The 26050-nt window shown below is 39.5% G+C and overlaps 1 protein-coding gene across 1 annotated transcript in view; it reads left to right on the plus strand.

The window, feature by feature from the left end:
* The window catches only part of drp2 (dystrophin related protein 2), a 387952-nt gene that overhangs the window by 137241 nt on the left and 224661 nt on the right, over window positions 1-26050 (plus strand). The window contains exon 2 of the mRNA XM_047353123.1: window positions 1975-2147. The gene's annotated coding sequence lies outside the window, so the exon portion shown is untranslated. The remainder of the gene's footprint in view (window positions 1-1974; window positions 2148-26050) is intronic.

A 26050-nucleotide genomic window follows, 5' to 3' on the forward strand; every position in this document is an offset into this window, starting at 1 on the left:
GGTGAATGTGGCTCTGTAGTAAAGTGCTTTGAGTGGTCAGTATGACCAGAACAAATACTTTATAAATTCAGACCATTTACCATTTATTTCCTGGAATGTTTTTAGTTTGACAGGCCACTTAACTATAACCTATAAATCATTAACGCATAGAAAATCTCTTAAACAACAGAGATAAAACGTTGTCCCTGCACATAACGAATAACTTATCAAAGGACCGATTTTAAATTGTATCTTCAAGCGTTTTTCCTCTTGACGCTTTTTTTGGGGCTTTGAGAAATGCATTTTATGTAGGGTTGTGAAGGGAACAGTGTCTTTTTTGTTTTATGAATGGTCTTACATTTTCCTCAAGCAACTTCTGATACATGCTTTAATTCATGGTAGATTTAGTTGATGGTCAGCTGGCCAGATCCTGTTACAGCTAAGCATTCACAAACCATGACACTTCCAGAAGTCATATTGTTTGTACGCATTTTCTCTGGCAAAATTTAGTTTGACCTTGATGATTTTGTTAGAGAGCAAAGGCTTCCTCTTATTGTAAAAACATGCACTTTCACATCATTATCATCACAACATTAGCAAGTGCCTGCTTTAGATCCTGTGGTGACATTATAGAGTTTTTGGAGGCTTCTTTTGGCATCTTGTGGTCTGTTTTGATAGTAAACTTGGTTGAATGGCCAGGCCTGGGCATGTTGCCAGTTGTTTTTATTTGTCCTCCACTTATAGACTATTTTCCAGATGGTTGATTTCAAATTCTCTTGAGACATCTTTAAATCCTTTTCCTGAATCTTAAGCTGCTACAATCTTTTTTCTAAAGACCTCAGACAGTTCTCTCAATCTTACTGCGATGTTCACTTTCTCATCAACAGTCAGGTGCACACCAGTCAATATGCCTGAGATATGAACAGGGCAACCTCCTTCAAATTGCTGAGTAATGATGTTCATAGGTGATACGCCTATGTTTTTTCTCTTGCTCTTTTGCAGAAAAGCCCATTTCTTCTTTTTATTTCTCATTATTGTTGAAATTGAGGGTGCATATAAAACATACATATAGGTCCAAATATTTAGGAAAAACACAATGTGTCGTAGGCTGTCCTGATTTTTTCCCAACTGTAAAACCGAAGGATGATGCATCTTTCAGGTTCTGCTGTATTTTTGTCTTCTAAGACATGGCTTTCACAGAAGAAGTGAGTTGAAAAAGCAACTAAACACCAAAGAAGAACTTTGAATGGTCTTCAAAAAGCCTTAAGAACTTCTGACCATAAAAAGCTTTAAAAATTAACAGGAAATTCTTGCTCCATGAAAGCAAAGTACAAAGGCTTTAGAAGTGGTTATGAAACGTTTGGACAGTATTGCATTTCAATAACGTTTTAAGGATCCATGTCAGATTGTTTTGCACATACCTGCTGTTCTTGGTCATGTCAGATCCGATTATTGCAGTTTTACTGAGGCTTGAGGAAGTACTCTAGTTATTGTTAGGGTTTCCACCGAACCCGATAGAGTTGCTTTGCAGGACTGTGTTTTGCCAGAGTGGAAAATTAATTCTCAGGGTGGAGACGGGGGATGCTCATTGGCATTCCTCTTACATCGTCCCCCTGCCTTTTTCTTCTCATTGGCCGGCACCCGATATCTAAGCAGTCCTATATTCCAGACCCGCCTGAGCTGTCTGCTGATAATAAACAGCCCAACAACCGAGCCGGGGTTACAAAGCTGAGTTACAGCCTCAGCACCCTGTTCTGTCTGTCTCGCTTAAAGGTTGGAGGAAACTTTAGCTCTATGCTTGGTGTCACTGAATTTTAACCCCCCTGCTGTTTCTGCTGTGTGTCTGGGACTGAGGAGCAGCTAAGATTTTGGCATTCAGCCCAGCAACTGAAATAGACAGAACTCCAATGACAGCTGTTAAATGATCTGCTTCTGCTATCAAATCTCCTTCTGTCCACCAGGGATGAGACTCTGACCCTGTTCTCTGTGTTCCAGGTTCTCCTCCCTCCGTTCCCTTTCGTGAGGAGACTGCAGCTGTTGGGGCTTCACGTCCAGGCCGCCCCGCGCCCTTCTCCCCCTCCAACATCACAGGGAAGCCACGAACGGCTTGGCTTGTTTCCAGAGAGGCTCCGATCCTGCAGCCACGTCAATCACGTCTTCACCGCTGGGTAACTATTTAGTTTCGTTTGTTCTGGGATGAGCAGAACAGAGGGTTCAGATTCTGGATTCCCTGTTTTTGGAAGATGTTGTTCATGTTTGTTTGTTACTTTTGGACTGACTCGTGTGTGCAGCTTTTATGTAAAAGAGGCAGTGAAGCATGTAATAACATACTGTCTCCCACACACACACAGAGAGGCCTGAGGGCTCAGAAAGAATCTTTGCAGGTTTTATTAGAGGTTATTTTCTAAGCCTATTGACTTGTTTGACTCCATGTAGCATCATCTAAACTGTGCCTGCTCCATGTGAATCGTTAGCGCTGGGTGTTTTAAAGAATAAAGTTCTTAAAGCTTCATTAATCAGTCCAACAACATTATTTGAAAGGAGTAGCCTTCACTTATGAACTGAAAGATAATCATTGAAGGCTCAGAAGATTCAGGGATATAGAACATTTTAGAAGCTTTCTGCCCATACTTGTTTTTACACAATAAAAAAATCCCTCAGACAAGGTTTTGTGGAATAGACAGGAAAGATGACATGGTCTTCCATTAAAACACTGCAAAAATGTGGCTGAAAGGTGAAAGGAAAAGATGTATATTGATGTCTAAAAGTGGATTCAAGGTGATGGAGGTTAGTAAGCTTGCTTTTCAACGGCGTAGCTCACAGAACATTATTCTGAGAACATTAATCCTTCAGATCACTCAAGCTGATATAGTCTTAAATTAGTTTATGCACAATTCCTAAAAAGTCAGCAAATGCTTGAAGTGATGACTGTTTGGAAAAAAAGCTGTGGGCAGAAACTTGTGCAATCAGAAACTTAATTTGAATTGCTCAGACATTAAATGCATTTGTCTAAAAATGTCAGTCAGTCAGTCAGTCATTTTCTACCGCTTATTCCATAGTGGGTTGCGGGGGAGCTGGTACACCCTGGACAAGTCGCCAGTCCATCGCAGGGCAACACACAAACAACCAAGCACACATTCATACACCTAAGGGCAACTTAGAGTGACCAATTAACCTAACAGGCATATCGTTGGACTGTGGGAGGAAACTGGAGTACCCAGTGAGAACCCACGCATGCACGGGGAGAACATGCAAACTCCATGCAGAAAGACCCCCGGCCAGTAATCGAACCCCGGACCTTCTTGCTGCAAGGCAACAGTGCTACCAACTGCATCACCATGCAGCATTTGTCTAAAAATGTACTTAACTAAACTGAAACTAAATTTAATGGTTTGAAACTGAATTAATTTGCTTTTAAGATGTACTTAGTATTAAACATTCAGTTTGACTTCTTTCAATTTCAGTTCTATAATTCAATTTCATTTTCAAAAATCTGTTGTTTTTTTTGTCACACATCCGGGTCCTTGAGGAAAGCCACAGATTAATCAAACACAGATTCACAGATTTACATTTCGCATCAGATTAAACTTCCTTCATGGCATTTTAAAATGGTATAGTGCAGCATAGGTGAGCTTGATGGATGTCAGTCATCGGGTCAAACGACCATCTATGAGAAGTGTCAAATAAACAAATGATGGACTAAATGTAATGATTGTGCTACTTGTAGCTATCAGCTAAAAATGCCAAATTAGCATAGTGTGCCGCTGGTGTGACATTGGTCTGTTTCCCCACATCGATATGTTTGACATGACATTCGTGAATCTGTAAATCACAACCAAACAACCTAAAAATGATATAAAATAATGAATTCTCTGGCCTGAAACAGAATTCTCATAACATCCCTTTGCTGGTCTGGCTGTTAACTCCCTGCTTGAGCTATCCATCCTAGATGGGGGATAAAATGGGGCTGTGCCCTCATCCCTCAGCTTTGGGTCATTCTTTCCCTTGAGTCATGGGTTCTTATTATTTGATAAACATACAATACAAAGCATCCATACATCAATTTGACACATTCTAGTTAAACATTTATTTTTTTCTCCAGAAAAAAACATCTGCTCTCTGTTTACAGCCATAGCCTGTGACAGACTTTAAAACTGTTTACTTACCGGTGCTATGTTATGTATGGGACTTTATTACCAGGTTTGACTCAAAAGGTTCTTTTTGTGTCAGAAAAGTGAGTTACAATTACTCATTCACGTTGAAAAACACCTAAAAGGCCAGCTGTGATTTATTTATGCTTTGTACCTAAATGATTTTTAGGTTTTCTGGCAGAAAAATATTATTATCAATGGCCTCTAAATAATTCCAGCAAATCAACAGTTGTATAGTAGAAATACTTTTTTGCTTTATTTGCCTTATTTGAGAGCCTTTCTTTTGGTACTAAATTTTATTTTTGCTGGTTTCAACACCATTTTCCCTGGAGCTTTGTGTCTTCATTTGGGCTGGTGTAGTCATAGAAACAAATGTTTTTAATCAGTTTCTAATGTTGTTGAAATCATATTGAAGACGATTGCTGTTATGGGGAAGGAATTGGTGTTCTGACTTATAATTTTGGTTTGACAGAGCTTAAAATGCCATTTTCCTTAATCTCACTCTTGCGTGATGAAAATAACTTTTAGATTTCCCATATTTTACTTGTGTCTCTCTTATCAACAGAGCCGAAGGCTGGTTGAAGGTGCTAGAATATGTTTTGGATATATTTCAAAAAATAGCCTTGCGCAAATGAGGTTTTATGTATATCTGGATAAATATTTGTTTATATAAATATATGTGTATATACAGTTCTGTGCAAAAGTTCTGGTAGGTGTGAAAAAATGCTGTAAACAAAGAATGCTTTCAGAAATATGAATGATGAATGTTTATTTTTATCAATTTACAAAATGCCAAGTGAGCGAACCCAAAACATACAGCGAAAGTCATTAAGAACTATCTTCACCGTAATGAAGAACAAGACTTACTGGAAGTGATGGTCTGGCCCCAACAGAGCCCTGATCTCAACACCATCGAGTATGTCTGGGATTACATGAAGAGACAGAAGGATGTGAGAAAGCCTACATCCACAGAAGATCTGTGGTTATTTCTCCAAGATGTTTGGAACAACCTACCAGCCGAGTTCCTTCAAAAACTGTAAGTGTACCTAGAAGAATTGGTGCTGTCTTGAAGGCAAAGGGTGGTCACACCAAATATTGATTTGATTTAGATTTCTCCTTTGTTCATTCACTGCATTTTGTTGATTGATGAAAATAAATGATTAACACTTCCATTTTTTCACACCTGCCTAAAACGTTTGCACAGTACTGTATGTACTATATATGTCTATAGATATAGATATACATATCTATATATCTATATATCTATATATATATATACAGATAGATAGATAGATAGATAGATAGATAGATAGATAGATAGATAGATAGATAGATAGATAGATAGATAGATAGATAGATAGATAGATAGATAGATAGATAGATAGATAGATAGATAGATAGATAGATAGATAGATAGATAGATAGATAGATAGATAGATAGATAGATAGATAGATAGATAGATAGATAGATAGATAGATAGATAGATAGATAGATAGATAGATAGATAGATAGATAGATAGATAGATAGATAGACATTTTATTTTTTTTGAAAGAATGAAAATAAAGTTTGGACAAGAAATGAAACAGCCTTCCTCTCCATCCATCTATACCCTTCTGAATAACTTTATTTAACTCTATAAATTTCAATTGAACTTTTGGATATTCATTAAAAACACAAAATCACAGCTGAGGGTTGAATGTAAAAGATGGGAAAACATGACACCAATAAGTTGTTGAAGACTAGTGTGTGAATAAACGTTTGATGGGAAGATAGCATGTTCACATTATGTAACAATTCAAGGAATGCTACAAATCTTTCATTGCTGTATTTGGTGCCAGGACCTTAAATGTATTTTATTGCCATTTTATGTGATAGACTAACACAATCTAGTGCATAATTGTGAAGTAGAAAGACAAAACAAGACATGTTTTCCTATAATTTTAGTGTGGCATGTATTTAGATTTAGTCCCCTTTCCTTTGATACCTCTAAATAAAATCCAATCTAACCAGCTCCCTTTAGAGGTCACCATATCAGTAAACAGAGTTCACCTGTCTGTGATTTAATCTCAGTATAAATCCTGCTGTTCTGTGTAGGCATCAGAAAAATGTTAGAGAACATTAGACAACAAACAGCATCACAACGACCAAGAAACACAACAGACAGATCAAGGAGAAAGTTGAAAATGGACCAAGACAAACCAGCCAAAACATGGTAGTTCACTGACAGGCCCTGAAAGGAGAGATCCCCAGCTCAGGTGGGGGTATCTGTCAACAGTTGCATGCTTCACAAATCTGCCTTTATAGAAGAGTGGCAAGAAGAAAGCGATTGTTAAAACAAAGCCAAAAAAAGGGTTGTTTGCATTCAGCCACAAACCATGTAGGGGACACAACAAACATGTGGAAGCAGGTGCATAGATGAGAGGAAAACTGGCTTATGGTTTATCTGCAAAACACTGTGTGTGTGGTGGTAAAACTAACAAAGTCCATCATGCTGAAAACACCATGCCTACCTTGAGACATGTAGGTGGTAGCATCATGTTGTTAAGGTGCTTTTCTTCAGCAGAGAAGCTGGTCACTGTTGATGGGAAGATGAGTGATCTCCTTACAGGGTAATACAGAAAACCTGCTTGATGCTGGAAGGGTTACCTTCCAGCAGGACAACAACCCTAAACATACAGCCAGTTACAATAAGTGTTAAGTACAAAGCTTATTTTTGGGTTTAAAATGGCCTTGTCAATGTCCAGACCTAAATCCAATCAAGAATTTGGGACAATAGTCAAAAACTGATGTTCACAGATGCGCTTCATCTAATTTTAATGGGGCTTGGGTTATTTTGTAGAGAAAACATCAGTCTCTAGATGGTAGAGACACACCCCAAAAGACTGCCAAGAGGGCTGAATATAAAGGCACACCACACTTATCAGATAAAAGAGTGACACATTTTAAATCTATGTATCCTTTTTGTTCTGCTTTACAATCACACACTACAATGTTATTCTGTCTTTTTAAAATCCCAATAAAATACACTGAAGCTGTAACTTGACAAAATGTGATGAGTTCAAGGAGTGTAAATACTTTTTCAGCCGAGTTTTAATTCAAATTTTGATCATTTATGATATGTTTTAAGGTAGGAAGGAGCAGACTGTTCATAGTCAAACTGTCAGTGGACAAATAAACAAATAAAGAGAGAGGTGGATTAAAATGAAAGGAAGAGTGGTTTATTAGTATTTTTTAACTTAGTCACTATTGATCTTGTGTGAATTTTATTTTCTTCTTCCATAATTGTTTTGGCGAATTGGAAAATTCACAGAATTTTTCCATCTTTTCTGAAGGACTTGTTAGATGAAAAAATATTTCTGACTGAATCGCCACTGCAGCTTTAACCTCCTGCAAACGTTCAGACCTGGTCAAAATGTCCTCCATAAATGAGCACAGCAGAGATGAAGGTAAACATTAAATTGTCATCTCACTCCTTTCAAAGATGACGGCAAGGCAAAATAATTTTTTTAATAAAAATAAAGTTTTATTAAAGAGCTTTTCTCACAAGACATATTCATTTGTCGCTGTGTCTGGTCTCGTCAGAGCTGTGGTGACGCTTCACCCCATACGCTCACAGTCTGTAACCATTTATTTCACTGTCTTTGTCTTTCACACATTTTACTTTCATCTGTTTTAAATTTGCTGCCTCTTCTTTAATTTTCAAACAGAAATTGAGAAACCTAAAAGGTGATTTTGCCTCTTTCTTTTCTGCTTTTTTTATACTTTCATGTCTCTGCTTGTGACTCATCTAAAGTACGTTTTAAATTATGTCCCTATAACTTTATTCCCTCCCTTTGTGACAGGGATTAGATTCACATCACCACCAAGAGAAACTCAGGCCACTGCCTCGTTTTGTATCCCTCCTTGTTTCACCCTGCAGCTTTGCAGCGGTGCGTTCAACAACTGCATTCCTGTGATCCGCTGTTGTTACAGACCCGTTGTTTGAAGCTTCTTTGAGTTACATAAATTGGTCCTGGGTTTAGGCATGTCATCATTTAGGTGCCTTTGACCCTCTGGAACCAATTCAGTTACTTTCTTCCCTCGGGTAGTATCCTCTGCCTGGCCTTATCTTTAAATCCAAATTACTGAGCTTCGGCCCAGTCTTCACAGCAGAGCCCGCTGAAGGAAGTGAGTGAACAAGGAGGAAGCTTAAGGTCATGAAAGGTGACAGTAGGATTTTATTTTTAAAAAGCAAAAGGTTGACTGTAGATACACTTAAAAGTTGATGCAATTTGGGGAGTGTAACTCCAGCTCAGAACTCTCAGTTGGTGAAGAAATTGGTGCTGTGCACTCTTCACTCTGCCATCCAAGCATTATAGCATGTGGGAGAACTGGCATCCCTTCAGTGTTTTATATAAGATATCTCCTTTTGGGGTTCCAGTTAGCACGTAATCCCACTCCAGTACATTTTGAATGACGTTGTCAGCTAAACAGATTTTCTGCTCTTATTTGTGTCCCTCTTATCTGTTTACTGTGACAGTGAAGGCTGTTAGCTGACCATCTGCAAGTGAAGTCTGTTCTTTTGAATATTTTAATAAAAAAAGTTGCATCTCATATCATATGTTTGCCAAGCTCTGTCATCTGATGAATTATGTGCCTTTTCCCTGTTACCACTCTATTGTGGCAACATATCAAACTGTATAAATGTGCTAATCTCTTAAAGAAAGAAACTTGATCAGTAATAAAAACACATTTCTGTAAGCATCCAGAGAGCCTTTGCTCCATGAGGAGAACACGAAGCTCAGCATAATGTTAGCCAGAGAGAATGTAGAAAAAGGCCAAGACTCCTGGAATAATGTTCTTTAGACAGATGTGTCTAAAATGTAATTATTTGTACCCCCGGAGCAGGAAAAGAACTTCATACAAACTGTGAAGCAATGGGATCTAGGTGTCATGGTTTGGGGATGCTCTGCTGGAGCAGAACCTGGTCAACTCAACCATCGTAGAATCCCCCATACATTTTACCATGTATCAGACCGTGCTTGAGGAAAATATTAGACCATCTGTAAAAAAAACCAAAAAAACTACAACCTTAAACTGAAGCAGAACTGGACCCTGCAGCATGACAATGAATCAAAACATACCAATACATCCACCAAGAACTGGGAATTAAGGAACAACAAGAAACATCTAACTAAAGTTATTTCATTAAAGGGGATAAGTTTAACTATTAGAGGGTTAGGGAGTCCCAACTTCTCCCTGAAAATAATGATTCAAATTAGTTTCAATTTTGGTGTTTACTTAAAATTACATCCTTCTTTTACAGAGGCAGGCAAAAAAGGATTTGACATCAATATTTGTCCTTGACCTGTCCTCTCTCCAGCGACCCTTCCAGCTCATTTTCACTTCTTCAAACATTCTTCCTCCCAGTATCGCCAAACAGCTCAGTCTTTTTCTTGTCCGACTAAAAGGTTTTTCTCTTGAAGGCGTTTGAAGCCTTCTGCATGTGGGCAGCTGCAGGTTTCAATGGTGCTTGAAGATGTTTATTTTGGATAAGGAGCTTTATTCTTGTACTGTAGCCTTTCAGTCCGTGGACGTATTAAAATCACTCCTCTGCACACGGTAACTCTTCTTCCAGTAGTGTCCATGGTCGATTTGAGATTTGGTGGTTCCTGGGTTTCCCTAAACGCCCAAAGTAATTTCCTTTAATCGGAGATGGATAATTTGGGTCAGGTGGTTGGAACTTTGACATGAGCAGAGGTTTCACCAGGATGGTAATGCTCGACACACATAACTGATTTTGTATAGTGTACAAAGCAGGTATGCATTAAGCTTCTGGAGTGACCCTGACCAGAATCCAATTGAAAATGTGTGTACAGACACAGAGCAATAAAGCAACCAGTTTAAATGAGCTCTACCTTTTCTACCAAGAGGAGTGGTCAAATGTCCAGCTAGAACTGTGCCAAAAGCTTGCTGATGGTTGTGTAAAGCACATGGTTGAGGTCCACTCACTGAATGACATTTGACCAAGTCTTAGTGGAAGTATATGTATACGCAGTATTTCAGCCTGTATGGAAAAATTGTATCCTGTGTGAATTAGATTAAAATACAAAATAAAATCAAACTCATTCACCCAGTTCTTGTTTTTAAATTGTTTAACAATTCCAGCCTGAAAAAGATTGGCTCAAATAAATCATTAAAAGCCTGAAATTAATATTACATTCAGGCCCATGATGAGTGTGAGTAAGACAGGTCTGTATGTTGCCTCTGCTCCATATTTTCCCGATATATCAATCTGTGGAATAATAAACTATAAAATATGTGAATATTTAGTCTGGTTTAATGAAGCACTATCTCATTGTTACTCTTTGCTTTTTTAAGCCTTCATGTCATCATGTATGGAGCTCAATCTTAACATCACGGTGGCTCTCTCTGTTAATCTGTTAAAACAGCTTAGCCTATTTCCCCCCCGTGGATCTCCCAGAGTGTGTCACACTGTCAAAGAGCCACCACATTTTCTTCTGGGAGCGTCATGTTCCCTTTTTTTCTCTCCTCTCATTCTTGTAATTTCATGTCTCCACTCCCCTGTCACAGTTTGATCTTCTTATCTCCTTCCTTCTTCATTTTCTTGTTCCCCCCCCCTAGCCCCCTGGGGGACAAAGCATTGCGTTGAGCTCAGGGGATGGCATCCAAGTGTGTTGCCCTTCCTCTAGAGGCTCCTGGTGCAGAGGAAGAGGCCTGAGGATGAACAAGTGTGGCACTTCCCTCCTGTATTATCCAAAACTCTTCTCGCTTGTCTCTTTTTCCCTGTCTGTCCCCCTACTCCTCCTCTTCACTCCTTTATCTCCCTTTTCCCTTAACGTGTTTCTCCCACTCCCTCTGTCACCTCTGAGAATGATGGGGGAGGCTTTCAGTGAGGGGGTGGTGATGAAATGAAGGTACAGTTAGGCTTAGAGTTAGAGTTGTTTGTGTCTGTTTTCATCATTGGTAGTATGTGGTGGGAACATTTGGGAACTAGATGTGCTGTTTAGGTTTACGTCAAACCAGTTTTACTGGTCTCACGTCCAGTTAAGCTGGCACTGTGCCAAAAATATTTCTCCTATTTTGGCCAGCAAATGTACTTGTGGCTACAATTTGTTGCTCTTTTCTGCTGACCTGCATTGATTAATAACTCATTGAGGAGCTCTATGTGGTATTAGCAATGGGCTGTAACCAAAATATTTTTTTCTACAGCGTATTTTAGTTCAGTCTCCTGATACCCTTGTGAATTCAACATATGTTCCTCTGCTCTCACTCAATAGCTGTGAGAACTAATCTCCATAAACAAATCTATGGTGCTGAGGTGCATTTGTGAACAGCTGCACTGGTTAAGGTCTGGATAGACCTTTTCCCTGAATGCTTTCCGCTGTTTATGTGTTAAAATGTTTTAATGTAATTTAACAGGCTCAGTGGTGAGCTGTACCCTATGTTTGGGGTAAGCTGCATTTGTTACCAGTTGTTCCCATGTGTGTACAACAAAATAAAAATAAACTATGCAGCAAATATTTTTGAAAGTGTGACAAATAAACAGACAAGACATGTACTGCAAGTCTAAATTAAAGCATTAAACATTTTCAGTTATAATTTTACAACACACATCGTACACTTAATTGAGAATTTTGATTTTCATTCATTCATTCAAATAATTTCTTTGCTAGAGTGGAATACTCATAAAACAACATTAATGAGTTTTAAAAGCAAGAATTTGGTGCAAAGGTTTGAATTTATTTTGGGTTTTCTCAACACAGAGTCAAAATATACAAACAGGCTCAAATATATATATACACTGTCCAAGTTTCAACAGTCTAGCATATTATAGTGAAGATGAAGAATTTGGAGGTGGTCCTTCCACTCCTTTTTTCCTCTTCACTTTCTGGAATAGAGTGTATTCTCTGCTGGTGCAGATGATCAGCCCCACAGCATGAGGCTACCATTGCTTAACAGTTAAAACAGTTTTCTCTTTGAATCCTTAAAACATATTTATTGTAATTTTGGAAACAATTTAATATTTGCCTCATCTGACCATAAAATGTTTTGCAGAAGGTTCGTCTATGTGGACCCGTATTTCAGCCAAACTTGAGAGGGGGCTCCTTTTCCTGATTTTCACCAACTCAGTACACGGTTATATATAATTGGCTTCCTTATAAATATGGCTGAACATTGATTGTACATCATTTCTTTCTTTTATTCTATTCAAAGTACATACAGATGAATGCTTGAGTGAAAGTAAATCCACCTGGAGGTAGGCTTGAGGTCTTTTCACACCCCCGTTTGCTGTTTGCCATCTGGGGTCGGAGGCCGGGAGAAGGAGCAGGCCTTCTGGTTGGGATCTGGGCTGGGGTTGGGGTTTGGGTCTTGGGGGCTGTTGGGTGCTGGGACTGAGGTTTCGGCTCTCTTGGGATCGCTTGGATTTCTTTGGATCTCGGTCCCTAGCTTCGGTTCCCGGTACAGCGGTTGGGGGGGCGCCAGGCTCCAGCAAGGGGGTCTTGGCCGGGGAGTGTGCATTGTTGATTGGGATGTGGCTTCGCTTTGGTGGAGGGGCTGGCCTGGCGGCCTGCTTGGTGTAGCTGGGATTGCAGTGCAGGAGTGAGGGTGGCCGGCATGCTGGGGCACCTCCAGGGTTTGGGTATGGGGTTGATGGAGTGTCCAGTCCTTGGTGTGCTGTGGTAGCCTTCTTCCACTGCTTCCTTCTGTGGCTCTGTCCTCTGGCTGGGAGCTGGGCTGCGGTTGGCAGTCGAGGGGCGGTGGAGCATGTCTTGTGCCTACACTGGGGTGACCGGCGGGTTGTACTTGGCCTGGAGCGGTTGGCCTGCCCAGCCCAGTTACCCGGCTGGTGCATGTTTCTCTCTCATGGACTGGTGGGCTGGGGCTGCTGGCGCTGGCCGGATGGTTGGGCAGGCTTGGCGGTGTGCTGCTCTGCTAGCTGGGGAGGATCGGGGGTGGTGGGCTAGAATGTGGCATGGAGGGGCTGCAGCGTGTGGGGGTTGTGTCCTCTTTTTGGTTGTGGGGTCACCGGCATGTGGATCAGCTGAGCGCCGATGGTAGAGTTGAGCTGGATAATGTTTCTCCCTGGGCTATTGTTGCAGTGGCGGTGATGTGGTGTGTTTGTGTGGTTCCGTTGTGGGCGCGGTGCTCGGTGGTGTCTGCTCTGTTTCGCCTATGGGCAGAGGCTGGGATGCCGTTGTGCGGGGCCCTTGCCTTGCCGTTGTGGCACACTGTGTGGTGGGGGGCAGTGGTTGGAGCGGTGCTGTGTGTGGAGCTTGTGCTGTGTGCATGTGGCTTCGTTGGCTTTTCAGGGATGGAGCTCACCTGTGGGGGTGTGCCCCTGTGGGGAGGGGATCATGGCGCTTGGGTTCTGGGGTATGTGTTCGATATCTGTGTTCTGGTTGGGGATGGCCTTGTGGGGAAATTCATGTTGGGGTTCATGGGGGGTGGGGGGCTCATGGGGTTGAGAGCGGAATTCATTGGGGGGTTGGGACTGTTTCATCCTGTGGTGGCTCTTGTTGGCGGGCTCAATTGGACCAAGTAGACCCCTCTTTTGTACATAGCCCCCTCTCCAGATGATGATGGAGGTCGTTGGGGACTGGGTTTGGGGTGTGGGGTTGGGGTCGGGGTCGGGGTCCAGTCCGGTGTCACTCGAGTTCGGGCGATGTCGGCACCAGTCTGGGCTTGTACCGTAGCGATCTGCCTGTCTCCACCCCCGGAGGGAAAGGGACCACCTCCTGGGTCCGGTGGCCCCTGTGGGGTATTGGCACCTGGACCTAGTATAGAGTATGTATGGAGAGTGTGAGTGAGTGTACGACGTCCATTGTTGTTTGTGTTTATGTTGGGTGTGAGTGAGTGTGAGTGTTTGTATGTATACACATGAGGGTGGGAATGTGTGATCGTGACTGTGTGTGCCTATGTTTGTGCCAGGTTGGGTCTTGGACTGCTCCCTCTCCTGGATCAGTTTAGACCACCCATCCAACGTGGGGCCTATTTCCTCCGCTCATTGCTGCAGCTCCCTGGGGTTTCTGCACTGTGGCTGCTGGGTGGTTCCCCTGGGACTCTCCCTTGCTTGTCTCTGTGGGGGTTGCGATAGTCCTGGCGATGGTCCTCCTGGGGTTTCTGTGCTCTGGGGGGCCTTTGGATGTCTGTGGCTCGGATATCCTCCGTATCTGTCCCAGGTCCATGGGCACAGGTCTGTGGCTTCTCACACTTACTATTGCATATTTATATGGAGAAACCTTGTATACACAAACGCGGTCGCACTCAGACCCACAGGTTTTCCTTTTTGCCCCACCTCTCTCTGTTTCGTGCTTCTTATTTTTTTCTTTTCGTTTCTGTCTCCGTGTCCATAACAATTGAAATAATCCGAAATAAGTTTCTAATAAAGTTGATTTTATACATTTCAAGCAAAGCATTAAAGCGTTAGCTGTAATGCTCCACTTGTGAAAGTAAATCTGTTGGGCTTCTTCTTGGCAGTCAGACGATAATTCTGAGCGCTTTTCTGCCGGACAGGACATGGTTAAAAAAAAAAGAAAGAAAGTAAATCCACCTCGGCATGCAGCCGTACAGAGAACATTAACAGGAGCCGAGGTTTTCCTCGTTGGAGACAGACGCTTGCTCCACTTTCCACAGAATGTTTCACCTATCCTCTGTCCTTTACTCAAAACAAAGCCCATTGCAGTGTAACATCCATCTAACCAGCTATTTACCTTGCATGCACACAGCAAGACCTGTTCCTGACATTAATGTGATTTCTGATATAGGTATTACAAGTCACCGTTATTAGGAAGGTGTAATTTATGTTAGATGGTTGTTTTAGTCATATTCGGCCCAATTAGCTCAGAGTACACTCTCTCACCTCATCAGACTGGTGATCAAAAATGCTGCTGTAAGGTCTACTGACTGTCAAAGTGGTTCAGAAACTCTCATTAAGAGAAAAAAAAGATAATATGAGCTGTCTTAAATTTCTTCAGGTACTTTTTCAGAATACTTGTCTTCACAGCTCCTAGAAAGTGGAGGAGTCGGTGGATTAAAATGTAATCTTTTATAATGAAAATCTATGAGAATCACATGCTGCCATTTCAGTGCAAATCAATATCATTTTGTGTAAATACAGTTTTTAATATTAAAAGCAGTAGTGACTTAGTAAAGTAACATTCAAGCATTAAATGATCAGATTAAACTGGATCCTATGCTGTACGAAGCAAAACAGAGATTTATATAGAAGAAAAGGCGGTGATATAGGTTAGATAAATATGGACATTATTTATACATAAGCAGGATGTTGCATGGATGTCACCGAATGGCATAGTAAGAAAATACGATCATAATTAATGCATATGTACCATTATTGTGTGGGAATAATGAACTAAAGAAAGTTAGAACATCCCTGTCTTAATGGAACTAAAGAAGACTGGAGTATTTATTGTTTCCTGACAAACAATTATCAGCATGTGTTTGTTCAAAGAGTAACAAAAGAAACAGTGACACAAAGAAACCAAATAGCTTAAAGAGGAACTAAACCTCGAATCAACTTTATTTAGCGGATAAACTGTATAAATTGGGCCGTAAGGGTGCTATTTTTATGTTACTGTGCAATTTTTTACATTTACATGTAAACTTGTTTCATTTTGCAATATTTGTCCTAAAACAGTCTTAGTGCTGCCCTCTTTAGGTTGTTACATGTCTAAGTCACAGCCCCATGTTTGGGTATTAAAGTATATCGCTCGGATACGCCCCCCGTAGTTGGAATTGTGAGCACTGATCATAGCGTTTTATTCTTTATACCTTCGATCATATGCTTTACATGAGACAATATAAATCTACATGTAGTTGGCTCATTCCTCTTGGCAGAACTGACTCACACACACTTTTTCCCCCACATATTTTCTATGCGATTCAGATCCGGACTGAGTGATGGTAACTCCAAAACATTATCTTTGTTGTCCTTAAGCCACATTTTAACTAACTTGGGGTTTGTGTCTGAGTAAATTTGGAAGACCTATTAGCACCCAAGCCTGAAATTTCTGGCTTTCTTGATGTATTGCTTCATTATTTTTACATAATGGTCTCATCATGATGTCTTCTGTTTTGTGCACCAGTTACTCATGGGGCAAAACACCCACACAACATGATGCCACCCTGGGATTATCTTCAATTGTAATGAGTTGGATTATGGTCAAACACTTCCATTTGACTTTATTCAAGACACAGAACATATCTTTGAATATTAATGTGTTTGTCTGACTACATGTACAAACATCTGGGTCTGGGTCTTTATCTTTCTCTTGTAGTGACCTTGTAATGAGTAATGACCTCTTCCACTCTGAGTGGCCTTTCAGCCCATGTCTGTTCAGGAGTCATTTTGCGATGGATAACGACACCCTCTTGCCAGCCTCATGGACCATCTTCAGAAGGACTTCTGCTTTTATGTTTGAGTTGATACAGACATTTAGCACCAAAACTTGTTCATAATGAACACAGAACCCGTCTCCTTCCTGAAAAGTGTTATCGCTGGCTCAGTGTGAATAGTAGCACTCAGAAAGTTGTGGATTTGACTCCAGCTTCCTCTCTCCCCACATGTCAGTGTTCCTTTGGGCAAGACACTTAACCTAAATTTAGCTTCTGATTTTTGTATTGGTGTATGAATGTGTGCATGTTTGTGAGTATGACTGGATCACTCTAGTATAAAGCACTTAAAGTGAGCAGTGTGCCTAAGCTCTACAAGCACAGCTTCAAAACTTAGAATATTGCAGAAATGTTCAATATTTTTGTCTCTCATTTCAGAAAGTAAAACCCATATATTATATAGATTGCTTACACATAGAGTGAAATAGTTCTAGCATTTATTTCTTGTAATTTTCATGATTATACAGAATTATTATTTTACAGATAGTAAAAACGCACAATTCGGTGTCTCTGATAATAAGTATTACATACAATCAATAGAAGAAGAATATTTTAAATAGAAATGTCAGGCTTCTGAAAAGTGTCTTTATATTTATGCACTCAATACTTGGCTGGGACTCATTTTTCAGTAATTACTGCATCAGTGCAGCATGGCATGGAGGCAATTAGCCTGTGGTTCTGCTGAGGTGTAATGGAAATTCAGGTTGCTGTGCTAGTGACCATCAGGTCATCTGCATTGCTGGCTCTGGTGACTCTAATCGTCATCTTGACAGTATTCAATAGGTTCTCTAAGGGGTTCAAGTGTTGCCCAGTTTGCTGGCCAATCAGGAACAGGAACACTGTGGTCACTACACCAGCTTTTGATAGCTTTGGCAGTGTGGGGAGCTCCAACTCCTGCTGGAAAATGAACAGGATTTCCTTAAAGCTTGTCAGCAGACGGAAGCATGAAGTATCTGAAGTACACTGCATGAAGTATATCACTGACTGCAGAAACATCACAATGGACTTCAAGCAACATGGATTCTGTGTCTCCACTCTTCCACCAGACTCTGGGACCTTGATTTCCAAATGTAAAAGAAACTTTACTTTCATCAGAAAATGGAACTTTGGACCACTGTCCAGTTCTTTTTCTTCTTAGCCCAGGTAAGGTGCTTCTGAAGCGGTTTCTGGTTCTGAAGTGGTTTGACATGAGGAATGCTGCATTTGTAGCTCATGTATGGGATTCATCTGTGCGTGGTGGCTTTGGATGCTCTGACTCTAGCCTCAGTCTAGGCTCTCCTTTTATTCTTGAATGGGTTTTGCTTGACAATCCTCTCAGGGCTGCTGTTCTCGCTGTTATTCCTACCACACTTTATCCTTCTAATAAACGTTCTATAAACATCCTATAACTTTTTCAGAATATTTCAAATTTCTGCTAAATTACATGAAATAAAGGCTTGAAATATTTCACTCTATCTGTAATAAATCCATATGAGTTCCACTTTCTGAAATAATAAAAAAATGAAACTTTTTTACAATCTTGTATTTTTTAAGCTGTACTTGTATATAAAGTCATATTCAATAAAGCAGAATGTGTGTTCAGTTTGTCAAATTAATAGTATGTTTTCAAAATAACCTATAAGCAGATAAACATACTTTTAATTAAGCCCATATGTCTGCAGTAAACATGTTTATTGGTCTGATGTAATATTCTAATCTTAAATGTCATGTTTTCATTATCTGTAAGCAAAAAGGCTTTAAAACATCAGTCTGTCTGTAAATAGTATATATAATGTGTTTTGCTTAGTGAAATAAATTGCTGAAATAAAAAAACTTTTCAACAATATTACAATTTATTGAATATGTTCAAAAAAAGTTACACAAATTATTTTGATTTATTTATCAAATAAAAAATTTGTTGCTAAATTTGCATCGTAAAATGTTTCTGTTTCGTGATTTTGTTTAACCTATCTCTCCAACTGTATTAAGACCCCTCAGATTTCTGTTTTAACCTTTAAGGTCACATGGTTCTCCAGTTGAAAACCGTTGACCCAAACTGATTGAAAGATGCGTTTACAGCATTGATCCGGTGCAGATTTTATAGTCTATTTCACTGTGGTAAATTTTGTTTTTATACCAGCAGTGCTATCGTAACACTGACACAAATGAATTATTACATCCCATAATTTTCCCCAGCAGCAGATGTGGAGAAATCAAATGTTGTGCCCAAGCTTTCATGCAGAAGAGGTCATTATTATGTGGGCTGTGTGTGACTGAAAGGTAGCTGCATGGTGTCACTTTGATGTGCTGTGAGGCGTCAGTAGAGTTATGAAACAGGGGCTTGAACAGAGAAGTCATACATTGTTTGTGTTTGCATCAATTTATCCTGCACACCTGGAAAAATGCAAATACAGTTGGAGTCTTAGGTTGGTGAGAAATTATGCGATTCTGTTGACATTTGTGCAACTTAAGCGTTATTCCTGGAGCACAGTAATTGTGAGGGTGAGGAACATTAGGTCTTAACTTTGATGTCCTTGTGTCCTAATACCAGCAGTGAATTGCCCTTCATTAGCAGGAAGTTAATCCCTTCTTATAGTGGTGGAGACAGATGCTGCGAGTGGTCTGCCGAAGTCAACACACCAATTACTCTGCAGCCTCCCTGCTCCAAGGAGACATTTAGGACAAGTCAGCTGTTTTCAGCTTAGGTTTAATAACGTGCCTGTAAAGATAATATTTGTTAAGTTAGGCGTGTGTATTGTCATTACTTAGTTGCTAGTTTTCCTCAGATTTGCAGTCTGGTTGAAGATGCTCAATAAAAGCTTAAAAAACACTGAAAGCAACATGGCATTTTACATTGAGACTAACCAGTGAAAAATTAGGACACAGCATTAAATATTCAGTGCTCTGAAGAAATGAACAGATTTTGATGTAAAGTCTTTAATTTCATGTAAAAACAAAAGATGCAAACCTTAAACAGATATTAAGAAACCTCAGGTTTCTAACTTATTTTAACCCCTCTGGTTCAAATAACATCAGTGAAATGTTTCTTTTAGTCATCTTGCATTCAGTCTCTGACCTCAGTTTGAAAAACGTTTGCCCCACTCCTCGCTATCTGCTGTAAGATGTTTGGGGAGGTACTTGCATGTATTGCCTGTTTTACATCATAAAAAAATTTACATACTCACCAATGACATTTTGAGCACTGGGGTATACGATTTTCTCGACAGCAACACTTTCTGATGGACAGCCTTTGGTTTCTAAGTATTTTTCTGACTCGACACATACAGCTACAATGACTTCATTTATAACTCCCTGTTTAGGAAAATTGGGCCGGTAACATACTTACCTGCGGTTCCAGTTAATCGACTAATGTTTGGTTCTGTTCTGCTCAGCACTCTGCTGAAGTGAACCCTGTCTGAGCATATCTGAGCACAATTAGTCACATGATACAGGGAGCTGCAGCAGCCAGTACAGTCTCTCTTTTACTTGAAAACATCAATATAAAGAGTGAAAACACTTAGATAAACCAAATTAGATCAAAAACTGGAGACACAGAGCCTATGCAAACATTGCACAGGAAAATAGGCCATAAGTTGCAGTGTAAAAGGACTAGTGCAATAATGCAATACCTGTGATTTAGACTGTTCAGTCAGATATATAGTGTTTTTACAGGTGTTGCATGTAAAACGTCCTGACTTTTTCACACTCAATATGAAACCAAGGAAGGACACACAGAAAGAAGGAAAGAAGGAAGGAAGAAAGAAAGGCCACAGTGACTGAAAGACATACAGAAAGACATAAGAAAAGGAGGGCACAAGGTAGGATAGAAAGGCTAAAATAAAGAGGAAGGGAGGACATAAGGTAGGATGGAAGGACAAAAGGAATGGTGGAAGGTCAAAAGTAGGATTGATGGGAGGAAGGACACAAGGAAGAAGGTGAGAAGGATGGAAGGACAGGAAGCAAAGTAGAAAAGAAGGAAAGAAGGAATGATATAAAGAATGATGGGAAGACACAAGGAAGGAAGGGAGAAATGAAGAACTGAAAGAATGCAAGGACAAATTCGAGGCTGTCATTATCTCCCAACATATGTCAGCATGTCTAAACGTTTCTACATGGGTCCTGGCTTAAGAAATGGAAGCAATGTGGTTTCAGTATAGATTCTGAAAACTTGCTGCTTAGCCAGAGGAGGAGACGATGCTTAACATTTGAGATTTGGCAAATTAGAGATTAGAATAGAGATTTATCTTTTCGATTAACACTTTCAGTTTTGTTTGCTTTGCAGATGTTCAATATGTCTTTCATACACATAGGATATATATAAATATGTTTATCCACAGTAAAAAAATATGTAATAAACATTTCTAACACCAATTTTCTGCTTGAGAAAACCTTGACACAGTTTTTACCAAATATTAAAAGTGAGAAAATTGGAAAATTGCTGACTGTATTCCTCTTTGCTCACAGGATTTGGCAATCGAGAAAGCTAATCAAAATTATAGTGTGTTTACATCACATAAAAGAAGCAGAGCAAATCAGGATTCTACCAAAACTGACCATTTTTCAGCACTGTTTAAATTGCCTCCTTTAAACGGAGAGAGCATAATTTTAGTGTTTCCATCTTTCCCACCACCATCGTTGTCCATCAGTTTTTCGAACGTTAAATTGCTTAAATTACACAAAGTAATCCAATTCATGTTTTACTAATATAAGCTACAGTGCAACATCAATCAAGCTGGTAAAAGTCGTTATGAGCACCAAGCGAAGTAAGCTTTCTGCTTTCTTCTGCTGATATGCATTTAGAGAGCTGAGCATTGTCCAGATGACATTATACTGTTTTAACAGATTTGTCACATTTTCATGTTTGACATCACATTTGCTGCTGTCAGATCTTAATTACTTTCTTTTAGGTTTTTTGCAGCACTTTTTGCAGCCTTTATTTTTTTACATTTTGGCAGTGAGCTGACAGTAGAGGGATGGAGAGAGGGGGGAAGACATAGAAAGGTCAACGGGCCGAGACTTAAACCTGTGACATTGAGGACTAAGGCCTCCAAACATGGGTCACATGTTTTATCCCTGTGCCACCGCTACGCCGCGGACCTTAATTAATTTGAATGTAAAATTAAATTAGTGGTAAAAGTCAAGATCTTTCCTTTTCGGAAGGTTGAAGTGGTTGGAGGGGTCAAGTGTAGGATACTGCTTAATTTATTTAAATAAAAGTCTTTATTCGGGAGTCATTATGATTTCATTTGCAAGCTTAAGATGAGTAAGTGTAAACCCAGAAGTTGACATACACTAAATTACTATGCCTTTAAAGGATTTAGAAAAGAAGCATTGGTGATTTGTAAGCTTAATTTATAACATTTGACTGAAATGGAGGCACACTTGTAGATGTATTCTTCGGTAACACCCTTAAACACACTGCTATCTTAAGTGACTTCATGGAAAAATCGACTTTAGCCAAGTTCCAAAAAAGAGAAATTTGGTCCTCTACAAATCTGGTTCATCCAGATACTTGAAGGTTCCACTTTCCTCTGTTCAAACGATTATATCCAAATATAAAAAGCATAGCAATGTCCAGTCCTCAAATTGTTCAAGAAGCAGACTGATTCTGTCTCCCAGAGATAAATGTGTTTTGGTATGAAATGTCCAAAGAAATCTCAGAACAAAGTAAACGACTTTGTAAAGGTGAAGTTTATTTATATAGCACCAATTCACATGTTGCCTCAAGGCACAAAGTCAGTTCAATGGAATCATACAGATTCCAAGTCATGTACATATATTCTAATTGATCCCAATTATCAAACAGTGCAGTCAATCAGTTTATTATTTAAGGAAACCCAGCAGATTGCATCGAGTCAGTGACTTACAGCATTCACTCCTGGATGAGCATGTAGAGACAGCGGAAAACCTCTAGCAGAACCAGGCTCAGTGTGAACTCCATTTGTCACGACCGACCGAGGGTTTTAGAGAACAGAACTGAGACACATAAACACAGAACACAGACGCACTAATTTAGGAGTATTTTCTATGTGAAAAAAAAGCAAAATGTTGAAGGCAGTAGTAGCTCTTTTAGTGGCTTCATCTAGGAGAGAAACACAGATAAGCAGATAAACTCTGAGCTAGTTTTTAAGTCTAGAGTTTGAAAGAGAGCACATACAGTTAGTCACAGTAGAAGCTCAGCCAGTAGCTATGTCTAGGAGAGACAGAGTTAAAACTGAAAGACAGGGCTAATCTGTAGAAGGAGAACATTAAGTTGTTGGCAGCAGTAGCTTAGCCAACATTGTCACATTAAAGTAATCTGTGTGAAATGATAAAAAAATTTATAAATAAATTGAAAATAAAAACATAAATAAACAAAATAAAAATAATGTTTGCAATATTGTATATGCAAGAATGCCGTATATGTTTTTTTCATGTATAAAATGATCCACTTGGATTATTATCTGGACCACAGTCCAGTTGGAATCAAAATAAAATGAGATTCAGAGGTTCTCATGTGAGGGGGGTGTGGCAGAAGAAGCAGAGCGGAGATACGCAGCTATCTGGACTGGTATGGCTACAAGGTTTGCCTAAAGAAGTTACAATTTTGAACTTTATGAGGAAGTTTTTGTCTCAGCCTTGGAAATAACGAGGATAAGGACTTTTGACCGCGGTGAAGTTAGTTCTAGGTTGGATATTTGATATTCATGCTCCATGGATTCAGCGGGTTCTTCCTTCTGTTTGATCCAATGTAGGACGTCTGATTATGGGCAGCTGCTCTCTGCCTGCTCCCTCCTCCTGCGGATGGTAGTTCACTTAAGGACCGTTAATACATTTCCAAACCAAACATGCTGTTTCATGGTGGTATTGTTTTGTGTGTTTTGGGGGAAATGTTTGTGCGTCTGAACAGCTGATTTTACGTTTGATCAGTTGATTTAGGATGTTATTAGATACAGCGCGCACCCGCCTGCCTTCAAGCATGGTTTATGAATTGTAAAATGCACATTTATATTTCAATTTGACCTGCTCCGTCCATTATTGTCGTTAATATCATTGTGGTTTGTCTTGAGTTTTATTAGCTTTACCCTGCACTGCGTCACTGAAAACCTTCTCATTTCTCCTCCTCCAATGGCCAATCAGTGAACAGCAGTCCATTTACATCACATATAGTCCCTTCTCAGCCCCGGTTCAACCTGCTCAGGAGCAGGGACGATAAAAGTAGGTACCAGCATGGAAAAGACAGTAATGGAAACGCTCGCAAAATGGGCTGAGGGCAGTGGAGTCTGGATAAATAGAGGCGGTGGAAAAGGGGCATAGAAGAAATATGATCTCTCTTTTTAATTTTCATTAGAACTCTTGCTGCAGCATTTTGGATCAACTGAAGGCTTTTAACTGCATTTTGTGGACATCCTGATAGTAAAGAATTACAATAGTCTAACCTAGTTTTTCAGCGTCACTCCTAGACAGGATATTTCTAATTTTGGCAATGTTCCGGAGGTGAAAAAAGGAAATCCTAGAAACCTGTTTAATATGGAGTTTAAACGAAAATTCAACATGGAAAATTCACCATTACCTCCAGCTTCGTCTAATTACTCCTCCATGCAGCTCTGCTCCACCAATCAGCTTCAAGTCTGCATTTCTCCCCGGCCAATCATCCTTCAAGGATCCGCTTTAAAAGATCTTCATCCATGGAACCCTCCATTCTGCAGCTGAACTTTGACCCTCCTCCACCCCATCTCCACCATTTGGCTTCCAAACTCTTTCCAAATCTCCTCAGGCCTCCACTCCACCACCAGGATTGGATCCCAGGGGGGAAGACATCTTTAAATCTAACCCAAAGATGTTCATTCAAGCCCATGTCATTCTCAGCATTCACGTCTTCCACTGGGGTCCGAGCGCCAAAGATATTAACATTCAGTAATAAACTTTTCTAATTGCATCCCTGTCTTCTCTTGTGAGTTTCCAGGTTGAAATTGGATTTAAATGACATTACCTGGTCTAAAATAACACTAATGTTCTTAACTTTATTACCAGAAGCCAATTTAATGCCATGCACAAGATATATATTGATTGACTAAGCAGTTTTATTTTCAAAGACCCCTGTCCAAAGACGAGAACTTTTGTCTGAATTTAGAAGCAGAAAATTTAACGTCATCCAAGTTTTTATGTCATGACGTGCCTGCAGTCAAACTGGTTGGATTCATCAGGGTTTATCTTTAAATAAAGTTGAGTATCATCAACATAACAGTGGAAATTATCAAGCACTGAAGCCCGTGGTCTGTCTGTCAAGAGGAATGTCCCAAAATGTCATCAAATTATTGTGAGAAGCTTGAGGAACAACATTCAAAACAGATTGAAAATCATTTCTGGATATTAGGAAATGTATGTAAACATGTGAATTAAAAATAATTTTGGAAAATTCTCTCTCTCATTATTCTGACATTAGCAAATAAAATAAATTGGGTAATACTAGGTTTAGTCTGATTGCATTTCAGATGTATTATATTATATGTATGTCTTCCCATACATTATATGTAAATATCTGGTTTAAAGTGTAGGTATGAAAACAAAAGTTATCCTAACTTGCTGAATTTTTAAGAGAAATACCTTTAGCCACTACTTAGTTTTCTCTGTTATTTAGTTAGACTTTTATCTATAACCCTGGGAGACTAGTTTAAATAAACATACAAGTTTTCGAAACAAATGCTTTTCTTTTTTAAAACAATAAAACACTTTATTCTCGTTTTATCATTTTATTGTAAATAGTTATTTTTTTTCTGTTTAATTTAAAGGATGAAATCGTGCCTCATTTGAGTTTGTAGGTGAGTGAAGATGATCAACATGCATCTGCCTTGCTGGAACTCTATGGTTTCTTGTCATTCCTACATTGAATAGGGGCTAAGAGAAACAGGTCTCTGTGTTGTTTCATATATAAACCTTGGGAAAAAGTCATGGATAAATAATTAAAAGTTCCTGGTAACAGTAAAATATAGATTTAAAGAATACTTCAGTTATGTTTGTTTATGAGAAATGTTAGGGTGTGCCACTATTTGTTGCACTGGTGATTTTGCAAAAAAACCCCAGCAACAATTATTTCTAAATGTAAATGTTTCCGCACTGAATGGATGAATCCACACTAAAGGTTAGATTTTCAAAATTTTTCTGTAAGGCAATGCTATAGCAGTAAAACTTTTTACACATAATTGAAAGGGATGCCAAAACGCTGTAATCCAAAACACTAAATACGTTCTTTGAATACTTTCTGGTTTTTAAAGGTCCTCTAGACTTTAAAATAATAACTAAAACAATGTTAAAGATCAGCTGCCTCAAGAAACGTGCTTGTTTGCTTTTGGAACCGCGCTGGTTGAAACAACAGTATTCAGTCCATCAAAATGACAAGTCTGCTGAATGACCCCATAAATTGAAGTCAGTGTGATAAAATATTTATAACAAAATGTCATTCGGACTAAGAAACAAACAGAATAAGTGAGAAAGAGGCACATAGTTTCAGATGAATTTATTATTCTTTATAAGTGTCATAAACCA

This window comes from Girardinichthys multiradiatus, chromosome 23, assembly GCF_021462225.1.
Source record: "Girardinichthys multiradiatus isolate DD_20200921_A chromosome 23, DD_fGirMul_XY1, whole genome shotgun sequence".
NCBI lineage: Eukaryota > Metazoa > Chordata > Actinopteri > Cyprinodontiformes > Goodeidae > Girardinichthys > Girardinichthys multiradiatus.